Here is a 14,437-nt window from a genome sequence, read left to right as displayed (position 1 = left end):
AGGATCTCCTGCTGAATGATATATGGAAGACTTGACATCTAAAAAGGGGGAATGATGTTTCAAGTTTTGAGTTCGGTGTTTCAAGCACCACTACTGTGTGAGAGGTGCCTGCAGCCTGCTCGCTCCAAATGCACAGTCCGAAATACCCATATTAGATCAATCCCAGCTTTGATCATTTTTGTAGAAACACCCTTTCACTCTATATCAAATTTGGAAATTGACAGTCTTGGCCTTCATTTCCTGGTATGAGTCTCCCGACGACAGACATCATCATGGCAACACCCCTGCCTTAATGCTCCTGGGGCTGTGACTAACGAAACAGAGGAGAGTAATAGATTTTTTTAGGCCAAATAACTTATTAAGGTCACCTACCCTGACCTCCTCTGTGCTGAATGCCACAGCAAGCAGAGATTGAGCTCAGCACAAGAGTGATTCTTTAGAATGGAAGCCAAAGCAGTGGGCCTCCACCAGAGCAGCCCCAGCAATGACCATGGCCACTTGACCATAGGGACACAGCAGGAGGCCACAGGAGGAAGAAGAGGTTGCAATCAGCAACAGCAAAGCATGAGTGTGAGTGTGTGACACACACATTTACACACAACAGGTTGATTTGAATGCAATTGTTACTGGGCAATGAAGTTGGTCTCTAGCGAAAGGTCAGATGCTGTGGCTCAGCAGGACAGATGTCTCGCAAATGACGCATCTGCATCAGATGTGCACCTTGAGTAATTGCAAGTCTGTGAGCCTGGAAGACTGCAAATGGTGCTCAAAGTCCAGAGTTGCTCTGTTCCAGTAACAGGGGCTGACAAGCAAAACCTGATTTCAAAAAAGCCCTGCTGAGAAGAAACGAGACCATTCCTTACTTACATATAATCCAGGCCACAAGACTTTTTCATTTCTCATTCTTCAGGAAGACTTTTAGAAGACACACCTTGAAAGGAGAATCAAAGTCACCTGTGGCAGCATGGCCCTCAGGGCAATGCTCACTTAATGCTCCAGAAATATGGCATGGCTTTTCTAACCACCAATATTTTTCAAGAAACACTAGAATTCATGCATAAAAAATGAGACAGAAGTATGAAACACTGTTCTCAGATGTGTGGTGTTTGCAGTCACATCTGATCCATTTGCTGAGAGCAGACTGCCTGAGCAGCAATCAGCACTGGGAGGAGGTTGGACCTTAGGAGATGGCTGAAGATCTGACTCGGCTCCGAGCAGTGTACTGAGCAGGATTCAGGACAGGATTGTACACATCAACCAGACTCTGGTCTTTCCTATGAGACCTGATCTGGATTTCAGGAAACCATCACCATCATTTTCTTAAAAAATATATTTTAGGAAAAAAAAAATAAAAATAAAAAAAAAAAATAAAGTAAATACAAAAGGCTGTATAAAACCCCAGTCATTACCAGAATAGAAGCATAATCTTTAAAATTACAAATATGTACATAATTGCTCAGACCTGATTATAGCTTTCTGTGTTTGCCTGGCTACAGATCTGACAATTCTGGGAGACCTTGGGCACTCAGATTGCTTTTTTTTAATCAAATCACTGAGTTAAGTGTCTACATATAAACTCCTTGGAGCCTAAGTTTAGTGACCTATTTTTGAAAATCTTCTTCTATTTGCACGCAAGCAAAATTACCATCAGTGTAACACAAAAGGCTGTTATAGCCTGCCCAAACAGAGAAAAAACACAGATTCTCATCACAGCTGCTCAGTGGTGATGAACATCCTGAGTTGAGCAGCTTGGCTATTAAGAAAGATTTCTTCTTAAAAAGAGTGGTGAGGCATTGGCACAGCCTGCCCAGGAAGGTGGTGGAGTCATCATCCTTGGAGGTGTTTAAGGAAAGGGTAGATGTGGATTTAGGGACATGGTTTCGTAGGCAATGTTAGTGGAAGGTGAATGGCTGGAATAGATTATCTTGGTTGTGAAGAGGGGGGGCTTGGCCTCTTCTGCCAGGCAACAAACAGGACCCGAGGAAATGGCCACAAGCTGTTTCAGATGAGTTTTAGACTGGACATAAGAAGGAACTTTTTCTCTCAGAGAGTGGTCAGGGACTGGAATGGCCTGCCCAGGGAGGTGGTGGAGCCACCATCTCTGGCAGTGTTCAAGAGGCTTCTGGATAGGGAGCTAGGAGATATGGTTTAGTGGTTTTCTGTAGGTATGGTAAAGGGAGAATGGTTGGACTGGATGATCCTGTAGGTCCTTTCCAACATTGTGATTCTATGATTCTATGATCTTAGAGGTCTTCTCCAACCTTAATGACCCTATGATTCTATGATGCTCTGCTGATGTCAGAGACACAGGCGTTTCCCCCATCTTTTGAATAATTACATTACATGGGCTGATGTTACCTCTCCCTCCTTGTCAGTATGGCACCCACTGTCTCTCTTCAGCTGTCTCCAGCCTAACAGCATCTGAAGTCAAGGTGGGATCTCTACTGGCCATTTTCAGATCAAATCTCCCCAAAGGCCAAGAGGATCTGGGCAGCTCCAAACACAGGATTCTCTCTGTCCTCTATAGCATTCTCTGGAGTGCTGTGAAGGTGGCAGAGCATCTGCAGCCTCCCTGACACCGCAAGGTTCAGGAGTCCATGAGATATTCCTGCTTAATCCTCACTGAAGGGGAAAGAACAATTTTAGCGCGTAGTAAAGCATTTGTTTAATTCCTCTTAGGTGCATGGTGCATTTTAATGAATAAAATATTGGATTACCTCATACAAACAAAGTTTAACACGATCATGAATTGAGGCCTGAGAGTACTCTCTGTGAGCTATGAAATTGCCTTTGGGAAACTGGCAATGTTTGGCATTTCCTGACCGTATATATTTTATGGAGTATATTATTCACAAACATAAAATGTGCATTAAATAAATGTAAAACTATGTCCAAAGCAGTGGGGTCATTAAAGATCCCATGGCACTTTATACTTATTGTGGGTGTTAGCCCTGGTCTCCTGGCCAAAATCAATTTGGCCATTACAGGCTGTTTGCCTAAATTCCCAAGCAGTTTTTGTCAGATGCCATATTCCTCACTTCCTCCTGAGACCATCGAGTAGCAGCATTGTGTGCTGCTCAACAGTTTCTGTGTTTCATCTTTTAAATTGCCATAGTGGCCATGCCAGAAATGGGAGCTTAAAAGCTAGAAAATCTTAGTGGACACTTGGAAGGTCTTATTTGCTTTGGGTGGCTTTTTTGTTGTTGTTGTTTGTTTGGATTATTGGTCGTTGGTATTTATTTATTTATTTTTAATTATTATTTGTCTGGTTTAAAAGTAAAACCAAGGAGAATTAAGACTTCTCCAAAATACGAATCCAGCTACTCTGCAGCCACATTGGAAAAATATGGTTACAAAATGTTCTTCAGCCCTGACCCAGTTACAACCTGAATTTAATTTGCTGCCTACATTGCCCATGGCTGTAATACATCTCAGGAGCATGCTATTCACATGATAAGGTCCCATCCAACACCCATTCCTTTCTGTGAGAGTCAGACTGCCGCTGCTAATAAGGATGGCATAATTCTCTCCTCGTCATTATGGCCGCTATCGTGTGCCAGAGTTTACATGTTCCCTTTAGGCACATGCTTTTAAAGAAAGAGTTTATTGTGCACTTTGGTGGAATCTGGAGCTGAAGCACAGAAGCCATATGTCAGGGGCTAGCTGTTTTTATATGGACGTTTGCCATAGTTACAGCTGTAGGTAATTATTACAAATAATAATGACTAACATTTATGTAACAGCTTTCTCCAAGCATCTCAAATCACTCAGTAAGCCTTATATATTGATTACAAATCCTAAGCCAAATTCTGCTTTCATTCATATATGCACAACACTGATGGAAATCTCCACTGGGATTTATATACGTAGCTAAGGGCAGAAATTAGTTCTATACATACACATATGTACATGTGCAACATGTATACACACACTCATGTAGCTGTATAGAGATTGGTTCATCTACTGGCTGAAAACTGGAGAGTGACACATTTTAAGCAACATTCAGCAACAGAAAAAGCAAGTTGGGATTAATAAACATTTCCACAGAACAGTTTTCATTGGAAAATTGGACTTCATTTTAATCAAAAAATGTCAGTGGGACAAAAAGGCCAATCTCCAAAGAAACTAGAAATAAGTCAGTTTGTCATCTCGATTTTTTTCCTGAAAAATGAAACATCTTCACTGTATCTAAACAAAATATTTCCATATTAACCAAAAAGACGCGTTTATTATAATGAAAAAAAAAAAAGCAATAATGTGACATTTCCTATCCTATCCCTTTTATTTTTCTCCCTGAATGGATAGTCTGTGAGAAAACAGAGAGCAAGCTTTCTCATTGACAGCAAAAACAAATCTAGAAGAGTAGAATTTCCCATGAAAATAAATTCAGTTTTCTAACCAGACCTACTCAGCTAAGAGATCGGGACACAGATAGTGAGCCTGAAGCCTTTGTTCTCCACTATTTACATAAACCAGGAAGAATGGACAGAGGAGACTTTGCATCATCTTTGAACTTCCCACCTCTTTTAACCTTGGTTTAGCAGAAGTTGGCACCTGTGGGTTGCTGTAATACCTGCTTGCCAGTAAAAGAGAGGAAAACCAACTGTTTTAAAATAAAGCTCCTATACGGGAGAGTTTTGGATGAGCAGAGCATAATCACCCTAATTATGAGTTAATCAAGAAGCTGGAATAAGCAATGCAGCTCCTGAGAAAAGTCCAGCAGTGATCATTCTCCCTAGCATTACAAGAGGCTTCCAGTTCCAGGTCGATCACAGAGAATCAGGATACCATTTTCCACCGTGTGTGTTTTTGGAGATTTCCTATAGATGCATCGAGCAGGCCCAAGTCTGCTTAACGGAAAGGAAAAGATGAGTGCTTGAGGCAACATGGCAGCAGGCAAGCATGACAAATTTCAAGATTCTGGATAGATTCAGAGACCAAAACTAAACAACACAAACGGGGGACAAAAAGTGCAGAGTATTTACTCTGCTACAATGATAAGAACATTTGGATTCCAAAACAACAGATGCCTTCTGCAATATCTATTAAAATGAATGACACTGTATTATTTATTTTAGAAATTAAAAAACACCCTAGTGAATTATTCATCTCTTTCTGTGACTTGAGAGGAGATGGTATGTTACAGCACATCTTGTTATAATACACAGCAGCATTTTGATCTGCAGATTTAAAGAATTTCAGATTGCTTAGAGATACATGAGGCTCCATGGTGGTATGTAACATAATTTCTCACACAGACTACCCATTGGAACAACTCTTGCCTTAGAGGAGGTTAAGTGGTAATGCGAAACATGTTGTTTCCTATTGTGAAGTTTTAAAGAAATGCATTAACCACAATACTTACTTTTCCCTTCATTAATATTCTTGTTCAATATATGCTACTAACAGGCAACTCTGGGACAGCTCAGACAGCCTGGCTGATATATAATACAAACAAGGGCCCTTGCTAGCTCAAGCATTGAAGTTTTTGAGCAGAAATACTCCACTGACTTCAGAAGAATTCCTCCTTATTTACTGAGGTACATGTGACAAGAGAATCAGGCTGAAAGCCATTGTATTGACAGTCACAAAAATCTTACTTTAATCTCCACAGAGAAACAGAATAGTTGCAATTTCCATTTAAAACATATCTATTTTGATGAAATATAAAGAAACATGTTTTAACAAGACACTGTACCATTTTCAATCTTCAAAAAAGCACAGATCACATTTTAGAGAGGCATTGTGAAATATTTTTAATGAAACATGCACAAAGGTCCTCCCTCTGAGAAACCTACCAGACTAATACATCAATAGAAAGGGAAAATGAGACGTGAAAACAAACTCTGGTTAGATGTCGATAGGAAGCGTTAGCTAGCCTAGAGGAAAGGAAAGGTTTGGAATTTAATGCAAAATTTAACTCTTCTTTTGACGCAGGCAATTTTCAATGCTTCTTTGGTTGCAAACTCCACAGAAGAAGCGAAGACTTTTTGTAGAAGAACTGAGTGTAAAACAAATTAATTTCGGAAACCTCTCAAACGTTTGACAGGCCTGAAAGAGCAAGTCTGTTATTAAGGACTATAAAGAGAGTCCTATCTCCAGTTTTGACATTTTTTTCCTCAACATCCTTGATCTCAAATCACCCATGAAAAGATATATTTTCTTCCCGTAGCGTTTTTGTTTGACCAGCTAATGCTCAGGTCATCAGCTGTTTTTGTGAAGGGAGAATATATGCAAGCAGTTTTATGCTACGATGTCCCCATTTAATTTTGATTATAAAACTGGTCTGTCCTAGAAATGGATGAGGTGGGGATGGTACTAATCATCTGCCAGGGCATGTAGTAGATCCTTAGTAGTATCTGGAGCAGAACGTGCTGTAGGTTTGGGCTGAGCGCCTTTGATCTCACACAATCACCATGCTAAGGGCTAAGGCTCTTCATCCTGCAGAGCTTCAGTTCCTTAGTCAAGAAACAGATAGATAGAAAACCTTCCCTTATTACCATTCTATTTCCACCCTATTACCATCCTGTTGCCATCCTTATCCTCTCCTAATAGTTTTAGTCCACAATATTTTGTGAGAATTGATTCCTACTGAGTGGCTGAGCTGCACTTCACACAGTGAAGTCCCCAGTGTCCAGTGGTGCCTCTTGCAATACAAATAAACTATGGTGATAAATATGTCTCCTGAGGAACAAGTTTCTCTGAGCCAATAGAGCTCTGAGCAGTCCCCTTAGGCAAATTCACCCTTTCATGCTTAGCATTTAAAACTCATTTTATGAGCTGGTTATAAGCTTATAATGTTTAATCTTTGCCTAATACATTTTATGGGGTCCTTGTGGATGAAGGGTGCACTTAGAGGGAAAAGTCAGGCTATGTGAAAACTGCTGAAAGCAAGAGCTGGGAGGACTGGTTAGATGAGAATTTGGGAATAATCCTGCAGGTCCTTAACACCAGAACTTGAAAATGAGGGAATTAGTGCTCTTTATTGCTATTCTGCATTTTTTTCCAACTCCTGTTTTGGGCCATGAATGTTTCCCTTTTAGTCAAAGCAGATATACTAATGGCTGGATGCAGTTCTTTTACTGTCTCATAATAAAGGCAACATTAGCTTGCCTTATCGTAGCCTTAACTAACAGCAGTGAGGATATTCAGCCCTTAAAGATGCACTGACTATTACCAGAGGCACCCAGAGAGCAGGCTGACCTTTAGTCCTATTGCACCACTCGCAAGTTAACTCTGTTCACTTCTCAGTGCCATGGTCCTTGTGGGAAGCATTTCTACAATGCTTGCTCACTATGAAATGCTACTCTTTTTTGCTCAAAGGAAAGAAGTTTGTTCTTTCTGAAGTGGTGGGTTGCAATCCTATCTCAGTCCCTACTGATTTTCTACAGCAGCATCACTCCCCTCATCTGCATGAAGAACTTTTCTTCCCCCCATACCCAGTCCTTTCTGGACCCCTCTGTGAGCCTGTGATGGGTGAGGTCTTCCAGGAAAAAGCAGAGCTTATGTCCTTGCAGAAAAGGAGAGCCTTGCTGACTTTCACAGACTTTGGGCCATGGTTTCTGCATCTCTGCCTTTCACTGCTGTGCACTGCTGTCTTTATGCAAAAACATTTGTTCCCACACACTGGATGGCAAATGGTGCATGCACCCATGGATATCCTCCATTCATCTTCACACACACACACAGAAAACAACACAAAAGTAGTCTTTTTCTGCTTCCTGCACCCACACAAGCATTTTCCTGCAACACCACCTCACACTTCAGAGCTTTGTAAACACCAGCAAATCTGCATGACAGAGCTAACCAAGCTCACAAACAAAGCTCTATGAGATGTGCCTTCTCAGAGGACTCCAAGCCTTCCATAAATCCTCTGTCACCACTCAGGGAAAGCCCTCTGGCTTCTCCAGCATCACTCTAAACAGAGTCAGAGCAGTCACAACCAGTACTCTCACACATAAGGAGTACCAAGACATTCAGACGCACGAACCCCAGTCTCTCATCCACCAAGGCTTTCTGCTTAACACTGCTGGTTCTGGCAATCAGACAAGCACTGCAAGATGCCCTACTCTTTGTTCTGCCCTAATCCAGCTCAGTGGAAAAAAAGAAAAATACATCCTTCCCTTTTGGAAACATGAGCTAAATCTCATTTACTTTTATTGAAAACAACACATTATTTCAACTAGTTCCCCTAGCTCCTACAGAGCAGGTGTCTCTGGCTGGTTATGTATAGAGCTCAGCTACTGTTTTGATCATACATAAATATCTGCCCTGCTTTTACCTCAGTTATGCTTCCCGTGGCCATTTGAAGCACAACGCAGTGTGAAACTGCCCACATGAACTGGAAGCTCTGACTTTTATCAACCTCAGAAAAAAACTGCAGGCTCTCACTTCACACACAAATGACACCAGTGATGGACAAAACCATGATGTCTATAGACTCAATACAGTGACAGAGCACAGAGCTCTGGATACTCACTCAAGATGTCCACCTGGGTGAATATAAGCAGGAATTATTTGGGTGATTCAGATCAAATGCTGCAAAAACCGCAAAGATTATTTACACTGAAAAGAAGAATTTTGGCTCATAAAGTACTTTTAAGAAATTTTCCTCATGCCACAGTCACAGGATTGCAATAGGCAGTAATTATTCCAGTCTTTAATACAGACTTTTTACCCCCCCTCCTTCTCCTCCTACAGAGAAAAAAATAATAATAATAAAATAAAAAAAAATTATAGGTAGTAATTTTCCTTCATTGGCCAACACACGGCTGTGTGTGAAGAATGCTCTCTGGTTATCCAGCACGATGTAGGCTTTGATGGATGGAAATAAAAGATCATTCTCTGCAAGCTGGAGCTGAAATGTTAGCCTTTGAGAGCAAAGGTTATTTTATCAGGAAATAAATCAGAGCCCTCTTTCATTACTGTTTTTTTCCGAGCTCATCTCAGTGATGACTAGGGTGTGTGTTCAGACCACAGGAATCTGAAGAACCACCCAGTCGCTTCATCAGTCCTAGAAGACGACAGCGTTCAGAGTCAAAGCAGCACCATCCTGGATTTTTTTTTTCTCCTTCGGTCTTATTTCTGTTTGTTTGTTTGGATGTTCTCATTTATAGGCTGGTGGTTACAGCTCATTTTGTGGCCCCTGAGCCAAGCAGTGCTGGGTTTTGCTCCCAGCAGCCAGTCCCCTGGGTGGCTGTGCTGCGATATGCCAGCCTGGAGCTCTTCCTGACGTGTCCCCTGGGAGCACCGCATCTGAGGCCCTTTCTGAACATTCATATTCACAATTCTTCAGTGCCTGCCCTCAAAGGAGAGGCTCTGCCCCATTGTTTGACACAGCTTCTCTCCCCAGCTCACAGCTCACCACAAGCTCGTGTAACAGAGATGGTGTGTAGGGTATAGAGGTGGTTGCCCCACCGACACTGGGATCACGGCTTTGGAGCCTCCAGACACCCACAGAGGGGGAGGAGACATGTTTTGGGACTTTCCTCTTTGAGGGGAGGAGGACGGACTCCAGTACAAGACAGGACATGCCTAAAGCTGGGGGAAAGGGAAGGCCCATTGGGAGTAGCGAGTGAGGAGAGAAAAGGGGAAGAATATAGGGAGAAATGCACAAATGGTAAAGGTGGGAGACACAACAACAAGCCAGCACCTACATGGGCATCCTGGAGGGCAGTGGGGCACAGCAATCCCCTGGCAGCCAGCAGAACAAAAACAACATGGGGCTGGCCATGGAGGGGCGGGATCTGGATACATAAACCAGAAAGGAGGGTAAATAAAGGGCTTGTCCAGGGATCCAGGCCCACGTACCTTCCACAGACACTGGCCTGTAGCGCTTTTCTACCTCAAAACCTGAAATAAACTTGGACACCACACCTTCAAGAAAAGATACAGCTATTTATAAACATTCCAGCCATGCCTTTGATGCTATTTCAAAACCCTAAGATATAATTTAGTTAAAAAAAAAAAAAAAAAAAAAAAAAAAAAAAAAAAAAGTATAAGAGAAGATGAGGGGAAAAAAAATAAAAAGTTTAAAAACAGAAATAAAGTGCTACCATCACATTTTGCTACTGACCTACCTGCCTCATTTAGCCCCAGCTTCCCAGCAATCACGTTTTTAATTCGTTGATTTATTGCAGAATTTTTATACAATTTAATGCATATCTTTTCAGATATAAATTTTCTAGCTATCAGCTGTTAAACATGCATCTCCCTTGCTCCTTTGGGAAAGAGAAGAGCTATCACCATTTTGCACATGGTGAAACTAAGGCATCAACACGCTCGACAACATGTCAGGTCTGCCAAAGCAAGCCTATGTCAGAGATAAGACGAGCACAGGACTGCTTCGTTTTCAGGTCTGGTGCTAAATGTCAAGCTTTTCTTTTTAATCTATTTTACTGCAACCTGGCAATGATTGTAAGTCTGACTGGAGAAATAAGATCTTCAAATTGAATGTCTCTTAGTGATCTTGCTGTGACTCCTACATTTATTTTATACCAATATCCTGCCAGAGATGGAGTTTTCACTTGTTCTTGACAAGAGTATAGATTAAGTAATGTCTTAATTATCAGATATACCTACATCTTTTTTGGAGGTCTCCTTTTTACATCACAAACGTCACAAAGAAGCTGCAAGATCCAAGATTTAAAAGTGTCATTGATCAAGGCCCATGCAAAGATATTAGCCACAGCAGAAGGCTCTTTTGGGTAAAACATGAAGAATTTTTTGCAAACGGTTCATCTCATCAGGGCCTCTTCTGTTTATCCATATTTTGCACAGCTTGTAGACATTCTGCATGGTAAAAAATCTCTCACTGCCTTCTAATACGTGAATACACACAGGAACTCATTAGCAGCTTCCGTATGATAAGAAATACTCGGTATTTAAAAGCTCTCAGAAATGATACACTGCAACTATCAAAATGTCAGTAAAGAAAGGATAGCGACAACTTTGAGATTGCAAAAGATGGGTGCACATGCTCTGTGTATTCCCACCTGTCCTGAAAAGTCTCCGACAGAAGTTTTGCTGGGGCAGCAAATAACCTGTTTGGGCAGCATACAATCTTCCCAGTCTTCTTTCATCATCCTGAGGAAGCACATCAGATCTGATACATTTTAGAAGGTGGCACTTTAGCGGCAGCTTTGACCTTTTCTGGTCCTGGCCTTATGCCTGCTGCATCAATGCTATGAGAACAGCAGCTGAGTTCATCACAGCATACATTTTCCTCTATCTAATTACATTCCTGCAGTCTAAATTATCTGCACAGCTTTGTTTGAAGTTTATAATGCGTGCTTTGAATTTCCCTTAAACTTCCCGCCGGTCTTGGAAACCTTCCTCTGATCAGCCTTGGAAGCCTTCTGGGAAAGCCATGGTACTGAGCAAGAGGAAAACAACTAACACAGGACAGCATGCCAAAACACAGCAGTTGCACCTATGCAGAGCAAACTACATTGTGTTAAAGACTATTTTACAGATCATCCAAAGGAGAACTATGAGGATGGGGACGGATCTGGAGGTCAAGATATGTGAGGAGCAGCCGAGGTCTCTGGGTGAGCTCAGCCTGGAGCAGAGGAGCTGAGGGGAGGCCTGATGGCGGCCACAGCTCCTCACTGGGAGCAGAGGGGCAGCGCTGAGCTCTGCTCTGTGTGACAGCGACAGGGCCGAGGGAACGGCATGGAGCTGTGCCAGGGGAGGGGAGGGTGGGGGTCAGGGACAGGGTCTGCACCAGAGGGCCATGGGCATGGAATGGGGTAGTGGTCACAGCACCAAATCTGCTGACATTCAAGAAGCATTTGGTCAATGTTCTAACACATGGTTTGAGTTTTGGATGGTGCCGTGTGGAGCCAGGATCCTTATAGGTCCCTTCCAACTCAAGGTATTCTATGATTCTGTGTTACATTTTTTCCCCTTTCACTCCAGAAGCATGGTTGCCATTCTTCTCTCTCTTTAAGGCCTGTCTAGTACATAACTAATACAAAATAAAAGCTTCTAGGAATCAGAGCCTTTCTGTCTAGCACTGAGAATTGCAGCTGTGGCCCCACAGAGGTGCTCCATCATCCCCTGCTCCTGCACAGGGCTGTCTCCATGACAGACTGAGTGTGTGCCATGGGGTGGGGGAGACACACCAAAATATACCATGAGCAGACATCTCTTAAACACCATTTTCAAAATGCCTCAAGGATTATTCACCTCATTTTAAGTACATACTGGATGTTAGACTTGCTTAAATATATCTTTCACTGAAGACTGGACAAGTTCCAACAAAGTCATCCATGCTGTTGAGGTAAATGATATACAATTTATGACCATTTCTTATTTTATTGAATAAAAAAAAGAAAGGAAAAAGCAACAGAAGAAACCGTCATTGCCAGAAAGAACAAGGAAAAAAAGAAAAGAAAAAAATAAAAAAGTCTTCCCAGAAGAAAACACGTATTTACTTAATATTATGGCTGCAGTACAAACTAAGAGAAACCAAGTGATTCAAAGTCAAGGCTATCCTTTATGCTTTTACCCCGGTAGCTATATCAGGTAAGAGTGGAGTGCCAGACATAACTTGCGTTTCTTATCCAGTGCTGGTTAATGTGCCCATCTGTACATTATGGAAGCAGGTGTCCTCTGTTGAGTCAGCAGACAAAGAGGACAGTCTTTCAGATTTGGACAACTCAGGGCTCTGGCTCCCTCCCTTGACTTCTCTGGGTTCAGGTCCCTGGGCTCAGTGACCCTCTCAGACTACAGTCATGGCTAATGTGAAGACGAAGCTGGTCCTTAGGCACTCAATGGGCTTTCCTGGCCAGTCTACTTAGGGCCCAGCAGGAATGAGAGCAGCCTATGGCCACACTGCTGCCAGTCCAATGGCATTATTCCTGATTTTTCTCCCCCATAACACAGACTAAGCTCAGGAGTTCTCAGGTCCTGCCTAGTCTGAATACTCATCACAGCAGCAGATTGCAAGCCCTCATCTACAAACTCAACTGTTATTTACCGTATGTATTGCATTACATTAACCCCTGAACCATGGACCAGGACCCCACTGTGCTAGGTGTTATGCAGCCTCAGAAATAAAGGATGATCCCCACTCTGACAAGCGCATTAGGAGGAAAAACTGACCTTGCAGTTCCAAACAAGCACTGTTTGTTGTCCTGAACCAGTATCACCACATACCAGCAAATATCATTTCCCAATATATTTTCCAGTGTTCTGTCCAGGAAATATATTCTTGCAGCAGCACAAAAGGAAGAGAGAAGGCTATGTGCGGGGACAAGAAAAGGTGCCCCATTAAGGGTTTGTGGGAGTAATGGCTTGCACTTGAATTCAGTGCATGCTGGCTGACAGGCAAGAGGATTAAAGGGTTGCATACCAAGTAGAATTAAGAAGTGCTAGTTTTCCTAGCTCCTATAATTTGTAAAGAACGGAAAGAAAGAAAAAAAAAATCTCATGGAATTAATCTATTTCTTATGCTCATTCCAGCTGTGTTTAATTTACTCTTTGCTATTTCTCCCCTCTGATCGAGGAATGCTGTATCCTTACATTCATATTTCCCCTCAAAATCCCCGTGTTGAGCAGAGCTTTTCTTAATTGCTTTAATATGCTGCATTCTGGGATGGGAGAAGCTGATCCAGAGTGACAAGTTCTGCCTCTGCCCCACTTCATGGCAGCACTGGGCTCCTTGCCTTCTCCCTGCATCATTCCATTCCACCTAGTGATGCATGTGTGGAGAGTGGATGCCCAGTGCTTGACACAGTCACACCAAGCAGCTTGCAGCAAAGCCAGAATGCTCCTCTCCACCTGCCTTGCTTTTGCTCATGGATTAGAATGGGCCTCTGGGTGGCCCATCAGTGATGTAGCAACCTACATCCTAGATGGACCAAGCCTGAAAGAACAAGACTGGGACAAATGCTGAGCCTTTTAGGTGACAGGACTGCAAAATGGAAAGGATCCATGTTTATGATTTCTGCATGTGTGTGTTAACCTGGACCCAGCCTGCAGGGGGTTTCTGGATGGAGCCTCTTGGCTAAGCTGAGCTCTGCACCCAGCATGGACTTGCACATGTCCCAAGAGCTGTCAAAGGAACATCACACCGCAGGCAGCACATGGCAGTCTGAGTGTTGGCAACTAGGAATGCTGCCACAAGGAGACCTTCCTGCAGACTCATCAAGGCCCTGCCACCATACTAGGCAGAGCAATGACACTTGTATCTCAACCAGAACCAGGACAAGGATGAACCCTTCTCCATCTCCATCTGCTAACAACTCATCTTGTAGATGGTGTGTTGCAAGGCCATGGGAGACCTCTGTTCCCCAAGTGAGTCAAGATCTTCCCAAAGCTGTGTACCCATGGTTCTATTTTTTCTTATGATCCAAACATTTCACTATGTAACAGGATTCCATATCTAAGCCAAAGTGTTATTCCTTCCAGCAGGAGGATGTGTCCATACAGA

The sequence above is a fragment of the Excalfactoria chinensis genome, chromosome 2 (assembly GCF_039878825.1).
Source record: "Excalfactoria chinensis isolate bCotChi1 chromosome 2, bCotChi1.hap2, whole genome shotgun sequence".
NCBI classification, from domain to species: domain Eukaryota; kingdom Metazoa; phylum Chordata; class Aves; order Galliformes; family Phasianidae; genus Excalfactoria; species Excalfactoria chinensis.
The sequence above is the reverse complement of the archived record's forward strand: the minus strand, read 5'-3'. Positions refer to the sequence as shown.